The following is a 6,000-nucleotide window of genomic DNA, read 5'->3' as shown; positions in this document are numbered from 1 at the left end:
TAAATTTGACTTGTGTTTTATCTTTACCACCTGACCATTCCTCTGTCGCTCAGGAGAGCACCCCTTCAGTCCAGTTTGCTTGGAATGTTCCATAATCTTTGTGCTCTTGCCAGTTTATTGGGTTACATAATTTCCTTACCCCTTCCCAGTCTAGCTGGATTGCAGAGTTAAGTTTATGATTATGAAATAAAAACTAAACAGTTGTCTGTCAAAAGTAAGTAAGTAAATAAATAAATAAAATAAAAACTCAATGAAAATAAAACACCAGTCACAATGCGTGGTGCCCACTGTCTGGCAATAATAAATCCTCCCTGAACGAAAGTTGAAACTATTTGTTATATTTCATCAATATTCAACACTGATTGACATAAACCTTAAAAATACGCACACCATCCAATCTTTATACAAACATGAAAAGAACTATATGTGTCGAGAAAAATGTATGGGAGAATACATACCAAATTGTTAATGTGAATTGCCAAGCAGAGTAGGGATGGTCTAGGACAGTGATAGGCAAACTCATTAGTCAACAGAGCCAAATATCAACAGTACAACGATTGAAATTTCTTTGGAGAGCCAAATTTTTTAAACTTAAACTTCTTCTAACGTCACTTCTTCAAAATAGACTCGCCCAGGCCGTGGTATTTTGTGGAAGAGCCACACTCAAGGGGCCAAAGAGCTGCATGTGGCTCGCGAGCCACAGTTTGCCGACCACGGGTCTAGAACGTTGAGATGAGAATGTTATCTTTGTATTGTTTTGATGCTTACAAAAAATAAAGTGCTCCTTTGTATCAAAAGGCTTGAAAATGTGTGTCCACAAAAAGCCTGCACATGGATATCTATAGCAGTTATATGCATAATTGCCAAAACTTGGAAGTAACCAAGATGTCCTTCAGTAGGTGAATGGATAAATAAACTCTAGTGCATCCAGACAATGGAATATTTTTTTAAAATATATTTTATTGATTTTTTTTTTTTTTTTTACAGAGAGGAAGAGAGAGGGATAGAGAGTTAGAAACATCGATGAGAGACATCGATCAGCTGCCCCCTGCACGCCCCCCACTGGGGATGTGCCTGCAACCCAGGTACATGCTCTTTTTTTTTTTTTAATATATTTTATTGATATTTTACAGAGAGGAAGGGAGAGGGATAGAGAGCTAGAAACATCGATGAGAGAGAGACATCGATCAGCTGCCTCCTGCACACCTCCCACTGGGGATGTGCCCGCAACCAAGGTACATGCCCTTGACCGGAATCGAACCCGGGACCCTTCAGTCCGCAGGCTGACGCTCTATCCACTGAGCCAAACCGGTTTTGGCATCAGGTACATGCTCTTGACCGGAACCGAACCCGGGACCCTGCAGTCCGCAGGCCGACGCTCTATCCACTGAGCTAAACCGGTTAGGGCGACAATGGAATATTACTTGGTGCTAAAACGAAATGGCTATCCAGCCCTGAGAGACGCTGAGGGACGTGAAATCCATATTACTAAGTGAAAGAAGCCCATCTGAAAAGGCTACGTATCACATGATTCCAACTACACGACATTCTGGAAAAGGCAAAACTATGGAGATAATAAAAGGATCTCTGATTGCCAGAGGTTAGGGGGAGGGAGTCATAAGTAAATAGAATACAGCGGATTTTTAGGGCACTGAATATATACTGTAGATATCATGATGGCATGTCATTTTACATTTGTCCAAACCCATAGAATATACAACAGCAAGAGTGAAACCTAATGGAAACAATGGACTTTGGATGATGATGTAGGTTCATTGATTGTAACAAATGTACCATCTGGTGCCATATGTTAACAATAAGGAAGACTATGCATGTGTGGGGGCAGCAGGTACACAGGAAATATCAGTACCTTCCTCTCAATGCGAACCTAAAACAGCTCTAAAAAATACTTTTAATAAAGAATCTATATATACAAAAGGCTAAAATGATGTGTCCATCTGACTGTCCGGTAGCTATGATGTGCACTGACCACCAGGGGGTAGACGCTCAACACAGGAGCCACTATGATGCACACTGACTGGCACCATTGACCTGGCCCCGACAAACCAACACTCGGCTTCCTCCAAGTAGGACACAGGCCCTGCCACCACCCAGAAGCAACACCCCACCAAATTGCAGCCAATGCTGCCAAGACCCCATGGTGCAAAATGTGGCCCACAGCCCAGCGCAGCCCAGAAATGGTGGCTGTGGGCACCAGGTGATGATGTCACATAGCAACGCCCAGCTTCCTCTCCCTAACAACTAGCCTCCTTGCAGTTTCTTCAGCCCAGGAACACGACTTGCTTTATAGCTAGGTACAAATATTTTACACTTTAACCAAGTGTTTGTGAAGCATTTTTATGTGCCTCATCTCATTTGATCCTCACAGAAGTCCTGGAGTAGGTAGATAGACTTGGTAGACTCCTATTTTCATTAGCTGGAAAATGGAGATTTAGAAAGTTTAGAAATTTGACCCAACTGAAAAGAAGTAAGCAATGGTAGAACTTGAAAATGACTTCAGGTTTTCTCACTGAGCAGAATGTAGTCAGACTGCTACAGTTAAATATTTTACCCTTTGTTCTCTTTGTGTGATCTATAATAATAATCTATTTTGTGTTGATATTTACTGCTGTGTTGCTGACAATTACCTGAATGAGAAGTTGGGGTGCTTCACTGGGCTGGAAAAAGTTTAGCTAAATCAGAAAGCAGGTCTAATTAGGCAAGTTTACTCTACATATACAAAAGGCTAAGTTGATTCCCACATGCACGATACATATAAAGCTCTCGCTGGTGCCAATCGCACACGTATGTTTTGCTCTATCATTGTCGATCATGAATTTGATTGACACTTCTATTATAGAGAAAGGGCAAATAGCAATATTAAAATATTTCTTCTAATTAATTTCCTTTCAATGTGTACGAATCTGTGCACCGGGTCACTAAATAAACTTGAAGAACATTAAGATACATACCCTTTGATTCAGCAATTCAACTTTGAAGAAGTTGTCCAAAAGAAATAATTCAATCCATAGTTTTGGATATGTATACAGGAAGGAACAGCTTAGTATTGTTTATCAGAGGGGAATTATAATCAGTCTAAATGTCCAACAATATGGGATTGGTTAACTATAATAATGGTCATTATGAAGCCATCCAGAATTATGTTTATGAAGAATATTGACACAAGTAAATGTCATGATATATTGCTAAATGGAAAATATCACGCCCAAGTAGAAAGGAAATTTTGAGGTTTAATCGTGTTTATAGTGTGATTGCATTTTTCAAATTACATGCATGTGTGACTATAGGTGTAGAATAAAAGTCTGGGAAGGTATCATGCCTGATAACATTTGGGTGAATCTCAGGAGTGCATTTCCAGGTGACTGGGGAATTTGTGGTTTTTACTTTGGAATGTTTCCCAAGTTTTCTTCCTAGAGCATGCATTACTTTTGAAAAAAGCAAAAAATTAAAAAATAAAAGCTATTGAGCACCTGAGTGAGGGTACATCAATTTATTTATCCATCATAACACCCTTCAGAGTATTCATTAATGGCCCCATTTTACAAGGAACTGAGGCTCAGGATTACTAGTAAGTAACTTGCACCTGCTTAGGAATTGGCAGGATGGAGACTTGAACCCCTCGCTAGCTCCATCCCGCACTGCCTCCTCCCAAACAAATAATTCATATACTTTGTACTGTTGCAACAATCTCATATCCCTTATAATTATTGCTAATTTCATTATGTTTATTCCTCAAGCATTTGTTAAGTCACGAGTAGGTGTCAAATCCTGGGAGGTATATAGAATGGAAATACAATATATCTGAATATCTGAAATAATATATGAAAAATTGACTCCCCGCTCTCAAAAACCTGGACAGCTAATCTAATGTATGCAGAAACTCTTCCACAGGGAGATGGCTATTCTTCTCCTATTCACTCAACGAATATTTCTTGATTACTGACAGACATTGTTGGTGTGGGGTTACCATGTTGAACAAGGCAGAAAAGTCTTCTCTGAAAGAAGCGGCCCTGGCTGGGTGGCTCAGGAATTGGAGCGTCCTCCTGTACACCAAAAAGTGGTGGGTATGATTTCTGGTCAGGACACATACCCAGGTTTCACGTTTGATCCTCAGTCACCCAGGTGCATGCGGGAGGCAACCAATTGGTGTGTTTCCCTGTCATATCAATGTTTCTCTCTCTAAAAAAAAAGCAGTACTGGGGAGGAGGAAGGAGTGGGGTGGAAGAGGTCAATGGGAGAAAAAGGGGACATCTGTAATACTTTCAACAATAAAGATACATTTTTTTAAATCAATAAATAAAACAATTTTTTAAAAAAAGAACTGACAGTCTAGTCTGAGGGGATAGATAAGAAGCAAAATGACAATAAGTTCAGCAGTTCAGAGCAAATATTACCATGAAAATAATAACAAAACAGGCAAATGTGAAAGAATGGCCATTTCATCAAATCCTGGTAACAGCCCTCTGAGAGTAGTATTATTCTCCCAACTTTCAGCTGGGACACCAAGGTCCAGTTAGATACTTTGTTAAAAGTCTCAAAGCCAGTACACATTCAACCTCAGAGATGAACCCAGGTCTCTCATTCTCCAATCCCAGCTTCCTTATTTGGGCTGTAAAGACACCCCTTCATTCCTTTTGCTCACAAGTTCCAAACCAAATGGCAACCATCACCATTTTTAAATGCTCAGGTTTGGGGATCTAAATAATTATGGTGTGCAGCTCAGAGAAAAATGCTCCTGCTTTTGTTTCGATTTCAAGATCAGGAGTCAAGGTGCCCAGGAACTATTGTCTTTCACCACAATGAGTGAAAATAGCACATATCCAGAACTGAAAGTCTTTAGATTGCATAATGAGTAGTTATTTAATATTTTAGCAACAGTTATTAGTCATAGGGCCACATGGCTGCCACTGTACCATGATGAGGCTGCTGATGAATTAATATTTATAGAACCCCCTCTGGAAAAAAGACCATTTACTGGGAATTTCTAGACCGGATCAGCAGGACAAAGAAAGTCCCTGGTCAAAAGAACTGGATGCTGGGAGCCTGGAGGAAAAGAATCTAAATTTAGTCAAGACAAACACATACACAACACACACACAATCACACACTGTGCTCACAGAAAACATCCATTCAGATTCATAGAAAGAAAAGGTTTATGATTTCTTTGGAATTGCTCTCTTCATGCTTCCATTTGAGAGTGGGCGGGGTGGGGGGTGTTAGAATGGGAAAAGGAGCAAGAGAAGGTGTTGGCTGAGCAACCTTAAGTTGGAAGCAAAGAGGAAGCATGAGAAAGCTCTTAGGAGCTGGGACTCAGTTTCCCCTGGGAGGCACCTCCCCAAGAGAGAGCAAGCTTGTTGGTTCAGAGCATCTCCTCGCTACCGCAGCCGGACCCTCTGGGATTTTGCAATCTCTCCCTTCTGCTGGCTTTTCTGTACCAGCTGACTGTCTAAAAGGAGTCTGTAATCCTTACCAGGCTCAGAAAAATGCGAGTGTGGCATAAAGATAAGTAGTCCTTGATAAGCCTAATAGAGCTTGAAATAGCTTTAAACAAAGCAGCCATATTAATTTTTAAGGTCTTTCAAAACACAAGGAACACACACACCCCTTTGCTAAATAGGCACACACACTAACAGAATTTGTGGGGAAATGGATTAGTTCTCTCTCACTAATCACTGTCACAAAGAGGAAACACACACACACCTACTCAAAATCTTTTTTCCAAGTGATCTGGCCAGTCGTTTTTTGTTTGTTTGTAAGGAATATTCTTTCAGCTCTTGGGCAGGTCTATGAGGCGACCCGGAAAAGAAATCTGAGGAAAGATATTTGAAAATGAAGAGGGAGAATGTCTCCTTAGAGCTTTTGAATTATCATAACTAAGGGACAAGCATCCACATTGATGAAAAGCCTAAGGATAAAGCAGCTTGAACAGCTCCCCCCCTCCCCCTGCTGGCGTGGCTCCCAGGTTCGATACCCAGTCAG

Source organism: Plecotus auritus (assembly GCF_963455305.1).
Source record: "Plecotus auritus genome assembly, chromosome: 13".
In the NCBI taxonomy this organism is placed as follows: Eukaryota; Metazoa; Chordata; class Mammalia; order Chiroptera; family Vespertilionidae; genus Plecotus; species Plecotus auritus.
The sequence above is the reverse complement of the archived record's forward strand: the minus strand, read 5'-3'. Positions refer to the sequence as shown.